The sequence below is a fragment of the Euprymna scolopes genome, chromosome 16, assembly GCF_053919585.1.
Source record: "Euprymna scolopes isolate OS-2025 chromosome 16, ASM5391958v1, whole genome shotgun sequence".
NCBI classification, from domain to species: domain Eukaryota; kingdom Metazoa; phylum Mollusca; class Cephalopoda; order Sepiida; family Sepiolidae; genus Euprymna; species Euprymna scolopes.
The window spans coordinates 104,280,079-104,293,503 of record NC_136497.1 but is presented as its reverse complement, the minus strand read 5'-3'; the positions used below and the strand labels follow the sequence as shown (position 1 = coordinate 104,293,503).

At 31.0% G+C, this 13,425-nt stretch overlaps 1 long non-coding RNA gene across 1 annotated transcript in view; it reads right to left on the bottom strand.

The window, feature by feature from the left end:
* Positions 1–411: 411 nt before the first annotated feature.
* The window catches only part of LOC145296037 (uncharacterized), a 191,984-nt gene continuing 178,970 nt past the window's right edge, over positions 412–13,425 (bottom strand). The window contains exon 2 of the long non-coding RNA XR_013869944.1: positions 412–3,213. This is a non-coding gene — a long non-coding RNA (uncharacterized LOC145296037). The remainder of the gene's footprint in view (positions 3,214–13,425) is intronic.

Below are 13,425 nucleotides of genomic sequence, written 5' to 3'. Positions count from 1 at the left end.
CATATCATTTTTTAATATGGTGTAGTAATAAATGATAATGTTGTATGCATATCATTTTTTAATATGGTGTAGTAATAAATGATAATGTTGTATGCATATCATTTTTTAATATGGTGTAGTAATAAATGATAATGTTGTATGCATATCATTTTTAATATGGTGTAGTAATAGGTGATAATGTACAGATGTCATTTTTTAATAGGAAAAGTTTTTGATTTAACATCGATCCTATTTTCCTGGTGGCAGGAGAGACTAATTACATCTGTTTATTATCACTGCCAGTTTACAACCTCTGCATCTTTCATAGTATTCATCTTTAGTGACTTCCTAACATAGTTGCAAGATGCTTGACAAGACGAGAACAAGTAAAATAGATTAACGGCACGTCAAACCTTTCTCTTCTTTTGTTCATTTTATTTTACTCATTTCTTTCACGTTCATTTTCTCCTCTAAGCTATGTTCTCTGACTCTAGAATTCCATTCCAGGTCCCTGCTTCCCCAACTGTACTGGCATGCAGAAGTTCAAGTGTAACGTGAACCGACATCTTGCTGCTCAAATACCAACATAATGCCCCAGTAGTTGCTTCCCCTGATGGTAGCCCCATACACCACAGTGGCAATATACCTTGTTTGGGGGGGGGGGAAATGTAATTAAAAAAAAAAATGTTCACATGGTGCTAGAATGACGTCTGCAAAACCAGATCACATGACCAATTCACAATTGGTCATGTGATCTCATTGGGGGGGGCGAGTGAGAGAGAGAAAAAAGAAAATGAGAAAGAAGTGATAGAAAAATTGGGCAGCAGGAGGAGAAGAAAAGGGGGAGGCGAAGGGTCTTATATGACATTCGAATGAATTTAAAATTATAAATTTATTTTAATGATCTCTCCTGATTTCCGCCGCTATTTCTTACTTTACTTTTACCAAAAACGAAGAAGAGTATAAATCACTTTGGTAGAGATTGTTCTAATACAATCAAGTTTTGGACACCAGAAACATAAATAGCTTTTATTTTACTATGAGTGAAAGTAAAAAAAAAACAAAAAAAAACAGAATCCAATCAATCAGTTTTTATATAAATTCAGTTTTTCCTCCCACGCATACCTGCAAAATCAATCGATAATTTGATTTTTTAAGCAAAGAAAAAACAATTGATATATGAAGAGAAAAATAATAAACATCCACCCAAATAAAAGCTGATTCTTTGTACGATATTTTCAAATTCTGTAATCGATAGGAATGATCATCTCTGACTATAAGACTGGAATTCGATCTTGTTTCCTGAATTCGCTTTTTAAATCAAAATAAAAGCTGCGTGCATCTTTGGATTTTCCAAGGTTTGACTCTAATATTGAATCCCCGGAAATTCACAGACATTGCAAAAAGGAAGCTGTGTAAGGCTGATTAAATCTGCTAGCAGAATGGTAATCTCTTCAGAAGGCACCAACAAGCCGAACTCACATTGGACAACATATAGGATCGTTATTGGTATTCGCCTCTTCTTCCGTGTTTTAGACATTTTGAAATAATATTTTTCTGATTCTTGGATTTTACAAGATTCACCAATACCCAGGCTTATGAGAACTCATTTGCTTGGAAAGAATTTATTCGATCTGAAATCGACCATTTCTAAATTTGTATTATTTTAGCCTTTCTTTTTTCTTTTTTCTTTTTAGTTGAATGACAGCATTTAAGTTTTCGTCTTTCTTTAATTTTTGTTTGCTTTACGACATTTACGTTTTTTTTTAAATTTCAATTATGTATTTATTTAATGGTTTACGCATTTATATTTTTAATCTGTGTCTTTATGACGGAGTTTATTTCAGTTAGGCATTTCTTCAATTTGCGTCTTTATCTAATTTATGTCATTATTTTTTTTTATTTCATGTACGTTTTATTAATTTACGTCTTTATTTTATTTGCGTCTTTTCATCGGTGTTTTTATTTAATTTGCATCTTCGTGTATTTTATGTCTATTTAATTTAAATTTGAATTTAATATACGCCTTTATTCAGTTTGTAATTTTATTGAATTTACGTTTTTATTACGACGTTTAAGTATTTATTTAATTAACAATTTTTTTAGGTGACTCTTTGCGAACTTGCTAATTAACAGTTGGAATTGAGCATCTTTATCTTCAACACAGGAACCTGATCACAATTTTAATCAACTGGTAGAGATTGTTCTCATCCCATCAGCTATGGGTGGAAGTGTTAATTTTATTACTTTTAGGTATCATCATGGGTTATTAAGGATTTATTCAACCTCCATAAGATTGTCAAGAAAACCACCCCGCATTTATTTTTTGCCTTCAACCTCTCTTATATTACACTTATCTTGGGAGGACACAATCCACCCCCACAAACTATCCCTATTCCCCTTTTTTTCTCCTACTTTTAATTCCATTCTCATTTAGAGATTGGCTTACTTTTTCGGTTTTGAACAAACCGAAAAACAGTGGCAGGTCTATTATTTAGAAAGGATTGGGAAGGTTTTATCATCCGTTTTTTTTGTTCTTTTTTTGCTATCCCATTGTCTATGTCAATAAATTTGAATATAAATATATTTATAAAAAAATAAATAAATGTCAAATAAATTTGATGATGTTTTTAGTAGGATAAGTAAATGTGGTATTGTGGTGGCTGAGATGAATTTAGTCAAGAGCCGTTTAGTAAATTTATTTCTTTAAACCAATAACGACCAGCTACATCCATTTACCTCATATTTTTATGGCCTTGTGCCCGATTGGTCTAAGTGTAAATTTTATATTTTTTGCAAATAGATAATGTCAAGCGTAGTATCTGTTCTGTCCTCGCTTAGAAAATGAGAAATCTTTTTAGACTGAGAAAATTGTTGCTCCAATACAGAATGCTGTTTCTGTGGGAGTAGGATTTGCTCTGCATTAAAAACCGACTTCGAAAAAGATTACATTCTTCAGAATTCGACAAAAAGGTAAATGTAGTGAGCCTGTGTGTCCCATGCCTCAGTACTGTGTATACTGTTCCTGGCTCTCGAGGCAGATTTTAAAATCTTGCCCTCATAAATAGGGACTGGCAGACATAATTAACTTTATACTTTAGAGTACATGCCATAAGCAAGTCTGAACGTAAATAACACACATTTGAAAATAAATATTTTAAAACAGAAATAAGAAAGATGAAAAAAAAATGGTTTACCTGCATGGAACTAACGGAAAAATAAATTTCTACTTACCTGAAAGAAAATAAAATAAAAATATATTAAAATAAATATTTAAACAGCATATCATCAAAAGAAACAGAAAATACAATAAGAAGAGGAAATAATTTCAAAATAATGTCATTTCTAACTTTACTTCTTCACACACAAGAAGATTTCAAAAACTAGATCTATTAAACAATTGATTTTCTTTTTGCTAATAGAGCAATATATTTTTGAAACACCTTGCAGAATCAGATGAAGATCAATAATAGTATAGAATGTTTTATGATGGAATTCAATAAGATGCTTAGATTTTGATAAACTAATGTTGGACCGTCATAATTACGATATTTGTAGCTAGAATTGCATGTAAAGTTCAATTGCAGCCAAGGAAGCACATAATTATCAAACTTGATAAGATACATGAATACAAATTGATGAAACATGTTTCGAATGTTTTCCACCACCATCACTACCTCCACCATCACTACCTCCACCAACACTACCACCGCAACCAATGGCTGAGTGATAGTAATGACAGGGACAAGAAAGTAATAAATCCTATCTACAAAGAAGTTTATTATGAGGATTTAATCAATGCTAAACTTGAAAAATTTCAACTACTAATTATTTTTTATTAAAATAAATTCAAAGGTTATCAGAGAGTATAATTTCATAAAATCAGAATCCAAAATGGTGACAGTGCCAAATGAAAGAAATGTTTATTCAAGAACTTTCCACTTTGATCATTTGGCAAATGGAAGAATGCAATCAATTTATCAAATTTCAACGAAGGGAAATCATATTAACCTGTCATACACAAGATGCCGTCTCTTTGTGTTTATATCTCCCTCTATATCTCTTTTAATATGTTTCTGTTTGTCTCTCTGTGTCTATCTGTGTTCATCTCTCTCTCTCTCTCTCTCTCTCTCTCTCTCATGCTTCCATGGATAAACACAGATAAACTACCTATTTCTATATTTTTCACTGTGTGTCAGTTTCACTCTTTCTATCTTTATGCTTATTGTTATCAGTCTCTCACCTGTACATGCTCATCTCTCAGTCTCTATCATTATGCCACTTAGCTTTTGTCAGTTTCTCTCTCACTCTCATTCTCGCTATTTTTCGCTCGCCGATCAAACATTCATAGTCAGAAGAACACGAATCTATTTTTGTACTTTAAACACTTGAATCGTTGCAGCCTGATCAAATATTTGAGAACAAACGTTTTGTGTGAAGAGAGAAAATTCCTGAAAGTTTTAAAGAGAAAACAAATGGGCAAAAGAAGAATTGGCTTCTATTGTTCTGCACCCTTCATGGGCTCTATGTTGCTAATGTTATTGTTCACGTGTCATTAGGACAAGCATTGAATATCTCTTAGTCTTATTATCCATATTGGAAAGATAATAGTTTAGCTGTTTCCTGTCCTTCAAATTCCGGTATTTACTGGAGAAGATCAGCGATATGCTAACATTTATTGCACGGTAGAAAAGTACAGAATAAAACCAAAATCTCAAGACATGACTAGAAGTCGTCCCTTTGTATCGAATTGCAAAGGTTAATTACGAAAATCGCCCACAAAGTGACTATTTTCTTTTTCTAAAGACAATAAATTATTTGCCATTTGAACACTGACAATTAAAAGAGGGAAAATATAGTAGAATATGAGATATAAGATATGTTTTTTCTTTTCTTTACAAAAAAAAAATTACTTTTAAGGATAAATAAACATTTGTTTTTCAAATAAATTGTTTAATTACTTTTTTTTTTATTATGGTGAATTATTTTACTTTTAACTCTATTAATTTTTAATGCTACATGTTTTAGTGACACCCCTCCCCACAAATCTCGTGGACATACACGCAAAAAACATTAGTAAATAAAAACTATCACCTAACAATTTAATAAACAAAAGATATCGTAAACTTGAATATAACTTACAAAACTATTTATAAATAGCATGGTATTTTCGCGGTATAAACACCATTATCTCTTTCACAAACATGGTTTTAGTAAATAAAAAGTTTAGGAGCAAAGTCGAAACTCATTTTGCTAAATAATTTACGTGACTGAAGTAGGGAGTTAATTTATTTATTTAGCGTAAATATTTATTGCAAATAAATGGAACTTATATCTCGGTTCTTTTGCATGAGATCTCATTCCAGCTTTTCAATTCTCTCGTGTAATATATATATATATATATATATATATATATATATATATATATATATATAACATATCGTGTTGCTATAAACGTTTTTTTTTTCATTTTTTATTTTTTTTAATTCTATACTTTGTGGACCAGGTGCGAACACAGACCCCAAAATTTTAATGAACCACCGTTCTGCCAGATCAAACAAACCTATTCCTGTGTCTCGATACATCTTCTACCATTATATGTAATCAGTTTTTTAAAATAGGCAACCACATAGGAGCCTATTCGTGACAACACACACACACACACACACAGAAATTCATATTCATATTATATATATATATATATATATATATATATATATATTATTTTAATCAATTAAGGTGAATGAAATTACAAGTCGCGACAATAAATCTACTGTTTCAGTAAGACAGCCTCTGGTCTTAGTCGAGGTATGACATTTAATGAAAATGAAAATGAAATATGTAAAAAGAAAGAAAAAAACACTAAAGAAACATAAAGTAATTTGTAAGGCGTCTTTATTTAAATATATTTACTCCAAAATATATACCACTTTAACTCATCTCATTTGTTTCCACATGGTTTGCTATACATATTTGCATAGTGTATAGTTCGCATGATTTCATACACGTGGGGATTAGAGATAGAATCTTATTTTAATTCCCAACTATTACTTCCTCTCAACTTTACAATCTTAGGCTTCTCATTATTACATTTAAATCTATGTTAAAATATATGTTAATAATGAAGAGCCAAACTGAAGAGCCAGTGCTCAAAAGAACAAGAGTTATAAAAAGGCTGACTGGGAATCCATTAGAGATCTTATCAGAAATGCTCCATGGGGAAATATTTTTTCTCTTCCTGCTGAACAGTGCGCAAACGAGACCACTGAATGGTTCAAAACTGCAATCGAAGCGCATGTGTACCGCAGATTTAAGCGACATAAGTCCAGTTAAAACAGACAGAAGTACATTGAAGCTAGAAGTAACTGTAAGAAAGAAATAGCGACAGCTAAGAGAGAATTTACGGAAACCACTAAAAAACGCATCGAAGCACAAAAAATAGGAACTCATGACTTCTGGAAAATCTTAAACAGTGTAGTAAATAATGGGCAATCAACAATTCCCCCACTAACCAAAAATCACGAGGTTGTTTGCTCAGCAACCGAGAAGGCTTACATGCTTGCCAGTCGGTTTGCCTCAAACTCCACATTGGATCCTTCCAACCACCCCCTACCTGAATTTCCTATGCAGACAGACGCCACACTAGACGATCTGAAAATCACCCCTGCTCAGGTGTATGCTATCATAAAAAACCTTGACACTTCAAAAGCATGTGGACCCGATCTCATCTCAGCTGTGCTATTAAAAAAGTGCTTAGCAGAAGTAACTCCAGTTCTCTCCAAACTACAACAAATCCCTTAATGAATCTTGCTTTCCAGGCTGTTTGAAAACTGCTTCTGTTGTACCAGTATTCAAGAATTCTGGCAGAAGAACTGCCCCATTAAATTATCGCCCCATTAGCCTCCTCCCACTTTTTGCAAAAATATTTGAGACCTTAATTAACCATGCTCTAGCCCATCATCTTACAGATGCTAAATTTCTGACTGACCAACAATATGGATTTAAACTAGCCTGTTCCACAGCAGACATCCTAACTGTAATCTCTGAACGTATATACCATTCACTGGAAAAAGAAGGGGAGGGTAGAGCGGTAGCTCTAGATATACCTAAGGCTTTTGACAGGGTATGGCATGAGGATCTCCTCAGGAAAATTAGATCATACGGTATCACTGGTAGAATACTTAACATAATTAAATCCTTCTTAGATAAGAGAAAAATCCAGGTTGTCCTCGACGGTCGTACATCGAAACAATATGATATAAATGCGGGAGTACCCCAGGGGTCTATCCTTGGACCTCTACTGTTCCTGATATTCATAAATGACCTCCCCGACAAAATTGCCTCTGAGATGGGTATATATGCTGATGATACCACACTCTATAACAGGCACAACAGGAAAACAAATGAACACATATCTAAAGAAATGGCAGAAACACTAGAGGAAGACCTCCAATCTGTAGTGGGATTGGGACAAAAATGGTTGGTCACGTTCAATGCCGCCAAGACTAAACTAGTTTCATTCAATAATTACAAGAAACCCTCTCTACCACCTATAGCAATGGCCAACGACTCTTTATCTGAGAGTACATCTTTAAAACTCCTTGGCCTAACGTTTACAGGAAACATGAGTTGGAACTATTACACTGAAGGAATTGCTAGGGCCGCTGCAAGAAAGGTGGGCTCTCTCTATCATGCTAGACAACTACTAACACCCGAAAGTATCCTGTACGTCTATAAGGCCACCATTCGCCCATGTATGGAGTATTGCTGTCACATTTAGGCTGGTGCATCTGCTACTAGTCTCTCACCCCTTGACAAGGTTCAAAAGAGAGTCGCAAATCTGAAAGGCCCTGAACTAGCATCTAAGCTTCAGTCCCATCGACGAAACGTTGCACCCTTCTTCCCGTTTTATAAGTATTTTAATGGTTAATGCTCTGACGAACTGCAATCACTTGTGTCCCCACGACGTGAATACCCTCGACAAACTCGGCAGGCTGCTAAATCCCACCCCAAACTGTAGAGATCCCTAGATGTAAAAGATCTTTCTACTCCAGTAGTTTCTTCCCCAGAACCGCTAGACTTTGGTATTCCATTCCAGGTCCCTGCTTCCCCAACAGTACTGACGTGCAGAAGTTCAAGTGCAACGTGAGCCGACATCTTGCTGCCCAAATCCCTACATAGTACTCCAGTAGTTGTTGCCCCTGATAGGAGCCCCCTACACCAAAGTCGAAATGTGTCTTGTTTGGGGTGAAAATGTAATAAAAAAATATTACACATTAATGAAGATGTAATAAAAAATATTACATATTAATGAAAATGTAATAAAAATATTACATGTTAATTATGATGCAACAAAAATATTAGCTGTTAATGTAAGATGGAATAGAAATATTACATGTTAATGAAGATGTAATAAAAATATTACATGTTAATGAAGATGTAATAAAAATATTATCATATTACTTAATTTGCTGTTTAGGATACACGTAATGTACAATGGAAAGACAAAATCTTCTAAACAACTTTCTAACAATTTATTTAGTTTTCTTCATAAAAATGTAATATTTTTATTACATCCTCATTAACATGTAACATTTGTATTACATCAGATTAAACATGTAAATTTTTATTACATATTTACATGAATATTACATTTTAATGAAGATGTAATAAAAAGATATTACATGTTAATGAAGATGCAATAAAAATATTACATGTTAATGAAAATGTAATAAAAAATATTACATGTAAATGATAATGCAATAAAAACATTACATGTTTATGACGATTTAATAAAATATTAAATATTTATAAAGATGTAATAAAAATATTACGTGTTAATGAAGATGTAATAAACAATATTCCATGGTAATTATGATATAATAAAATATTACGTGTTAATGAAAATGTAATAAAAATATTACATATTAATTAAAATGTAATTAAAATAATACACGTTAATGAAGATGTAATAAAAATATGTCATGTTAAAAAGATGTAATAAAAAATTACATGTCAATTAAGATGCAATAAAAATGTTACATGTTAATGAAGATGCAATAAAAATGTTACATGTTAATGAAGATGCAATAAAAATGTTACATGTTAATGAAGATGCAATAAAAACATTACATGTTAATGTTAATTCAATGAAAAAATACAACATGTTAATGAAGATGTAAAGAATGTTACATGTTTACAAAGATGTAATAAAAATGTTACATGTTAATTATGATGCAATAAATATATTACATATTAATCAAGATATAATAAAAAATATTACATATTAATAAAGATGTAATAAAAATATTACATGTTTAAAATAATGCAATAAAAATATTATCTGTTTATGAAAATGTAATTAAAAAAAATAACAGCGTTATGAAGATGTAATAAAAATATTACATGTTAATGAAGATGTGATAAAATTTTACATGTTTATTAAATGTAATAAAAATAATACATGTTAATAATAATGCAATAAAAATATTACATGTTAATGAAGACGTAATAAAAAGATAACATGTTAATGAACATGTAATAAAAATATCATATTTTAATTAAGACTTAATAAAAATATTACATGTTAATGAAGATGTAATAATAAATATTATATTTTAATTAAGACGTAATAAAAATATTACATGTTAATGAAGATGTTATAAAAATGTTACATGTTAATGAAGATGTAATAAAAATATTACATTTTTATGATGATGTAATAAAAAATATTGCATTTTAATGAAGATGACTATATAAATTGTTAGGAAGTTGTTTAGAAGATTTTGTCTTTCCATTGTACATTACGTGTATCGTAAACTGCAAATTAAGTAAAACCTAGAAGCAGCGTTAAACAAAAACAAATCTTTAAAAAGTGTATGCAGTCTACGTGGAAGTACTTTGGCCGCCATAGCTTCAAGAGAACACACTTACTCACGTGATGAAGAGACAAACTGATCGGCATTTGCAATCATGTTTACTCTCAGCTTATTAATATTAATATCCTCGTAAAATCAATAGTTAAAAATCAATCAATTAGAATAAGAGAAAATATTAAAAATTGTCAGGAATTGATTTTCTATTCAGAGAGAGAGACATCATCGATTGGCGCGAATTTCTTTATATGAAATGAAAACACTTTCATTCGACACAGCGTTATTGTTGTGATGGCGATTTTTTTTTCTTTTTTTTTTTTTGCAAATGTTTCACACGAGGTATTGTCATTTGGAGTTTTTTTTTTACCGGACCCATTATATAAACAAAGAAAATTGCTCCAGCAAAATGCCTACTTCGGACCATTACCTTGTGATGTGGATTACTCAAAATACAGTTTGGATCATTTTACCACACTGCCATCAAAGACATTCACTTCTAATTTACCATGCAATTTGGATGTGAATTTTTTATCGTTTTCATTAACTTCCCTTTTCTATGATATTTAAATACTTAAACAACTTTTAATTATCATTTTCCATGTCTCACTGACTTTAGCAAATAACGTGTAAACCATTATAATTATTTGCTAATATTTTCTCCTCTGAAGAGATGGTAGACATCGAAATCCTATAGGATAAGGAGTTATATTTCAAATGTATTCTTTGTCTTACATCGAATAATAAAAATCTTTTGATTTGAAATTCAAACGTTTCACATAATAAATTTTTAAATTCATTGAATGACTAAAATTTGATTTATTTTCTCTATCTTGTATATCGAGCAATTTTTATTTAGATGGGATAGTAATTATAGAATATTACTGCCAATAATATTTTGTAATGCTTATAATCACAGATTGTTAAATAATTTTATTCTGTAGTGTATATATATATGTATATATATATATATATATATATATATATATATATATATATATATATATATATATATATAAAGCTGAACGTCTGTGTACGTGTGTCTGGTCACGAATAGGCTCCTATATGGCTTACTATTATAGAAAACTGATCACATATAATGATAAAATATGTATCGAGACACAGGAACGGATATGTTTTATCTGGCATAATAATGCTTCATTAAAATTGTGGGGTCTGCGTATGCGCCTGGTCCATCAATTATGGAAATAAAAAATTAAAAAATTAAACAAAAAAAACGTTTACAAGTGTTTTTGATATAGATGTATATAATAATACTTTGATAAGTATGTTTTAACTTAAATAGGGATGATATAATAAAACTGTGGGGTCTGCGTTCGCGTCTGGCCTCCATAGAATAGAAAAAAGCATACACTTCAATAAAGGCTTTTCATATCTATCTGCGTAAGTATACTTTGATTATTATGTTTCAGTTTGAAGAAATATGGTATAATAAAATTATGGGGTGTTCGTTCCCGCCTGACCTCCATAGAATGGAAATATGTCACAAAGTTTAACAAGTTTTTTTAAATATAAATCCACAGAATATTGTAATAAGTTTTTCAGTATGAACAGGTATGGTATTATATATTATGAGGTTTATCTATTTTATTTTTACTTTCATCATATTTTTCTTTGGTTTTTATTCCCCCAAATTCGAAGCTATCTCTTTACAACCCTTCCTTTTCGTAACCTATCATACTTTCATAAATCAGAGTCCATTTTCTGTAGGCTGAACCCAGTCAACGACGGGTACTTTTGCTAGCATATATAATACAATATAAAACTTTATTGTTTGTGTGTATGTCCCAAACAGCGACGGCATACTAGAAGTGTACCTCAGAAGTGTATTCAGATGTACAATTTGTATGTGAACATAATGGAAGTAGTTATCCGTCTCTAGTTGGCTTTATATAAAATGAAATTAATCTATTTATGTTTCTTTAGAATTACTAGTTAGCATAAATTTGAAAATTTTCATCATTTCATTTTGTCTTATATTAATGCTCTATTTATAATATAAAGCATCCCTTTATCAAGATAGGTTCTAATATAAAATATCTAGATTTATATTATTCTTGAAATCGCCCGCCCAACAAAAAGATTGTGATTGGTGATTAATTTATGTGGCTCAGATAAACAAAATTCAACTTTATTAATGTTTAAATGAATTATTCCACACCAAATCATGCCATCTCAATAAGTAATTTTAAAATAAATATATTTTAAAAAGTGACATTTCTTTGATTGATTTAAAAGATATTTAGCTGACAATCAGTTTTAAAGTAGGAGACAATATTTGTGACCTAAAAAGATCGAATCGGTACAATTTTATATAAAGAAAAGTCATATTTGTTTTAATCTCTTAAAAAATGTTTATCTAGTAACGATAATTACTTTTTAAGGGGAAAAAGGAATTCTTTTCTTAATAATATTGACTATAGGAGATTTCTATTATTTGATAATAAAATATTAGTATTAAGAATAAACTGATAAAAGTTTATGTAAAAGGCCCCGTGGAATTTCCATAGTGTCCTGCTCATGTATTTATTAATTCGAACATAAAAACAAATATGTGTGTAAATAAAACTTTAGAAAACCTAATAACGTTGCAGAATAACAGTATTTTGTCACATACGCAGTTGTCTTGACAGAAAGCATCAATGACTGTCTTTTTTCTTGGCCAGTGAGTTCCTGATAAAGTATACTTCAAATATATTGGACATTTGTGCAAAAGACAGGCTTATATAATGTGTTCGAAGAGACAATCCTCAACATTGTAGAATCTAAAAACTCAGTAAAAATAATAGAAAAGAGGAAAAAACAACGTAGTTTTATGCTTTACCAAAGTTGAAGCTAAAAAGAAAATAATAATAAATAAAAAAAGCAATTTTTTCCGAGTCAAGCAAGCGAGTAATTTTGTTGGCATCAAATCCACCAAGCTAAAGACTACAGGTTTTGTACTTTACTTTCAAGACATGCTGTCACAGCGATGCTGGTAGGTAGAAAGCCTCCGATCACTTGATAAAGGAATGCAAATGCTAAAGGGCCAATGGGAGACAGCTGGAGAAGAGATGCACGTAGTGGCCAAGAGGATATTTGGAAGTAAATGCCAATCTTACACCCCCTCCCGCGATGACCTGCACAGCGCAAACTCTAATCTTCACACGAAGAGTTTTTCTATTCCAGGATCAGTTCAGACTTTTTAAAGATCAACGTTTTAGACAGGAAATTTATTTCTCAATAAAAGAAATGCCTATTTGAAATTTCAAATCACTTTTCTGTAAAAAAGAAAATATTTCACAATTGAAGCTTTAATAGCAGCTCATTTATATCGATTGTTACCTATCTTCGTATACGTCAAGCAGAGAGATTATGAGGCATGAGGAATTACATTTGTTTTGTGTCATATCAAGCGGATCAATCACATTATAAAAAGTATTGATTAAGTTTGAACCATAGTCATAAGACAACACAAAATATTCCGTAAATTGCTTTTTTTTCTTAAGGCCCTTTACGCTTAAGCCTTAAATTGTAACCATTTTCTAGAATTAAAATCATGTGATGGATTTTA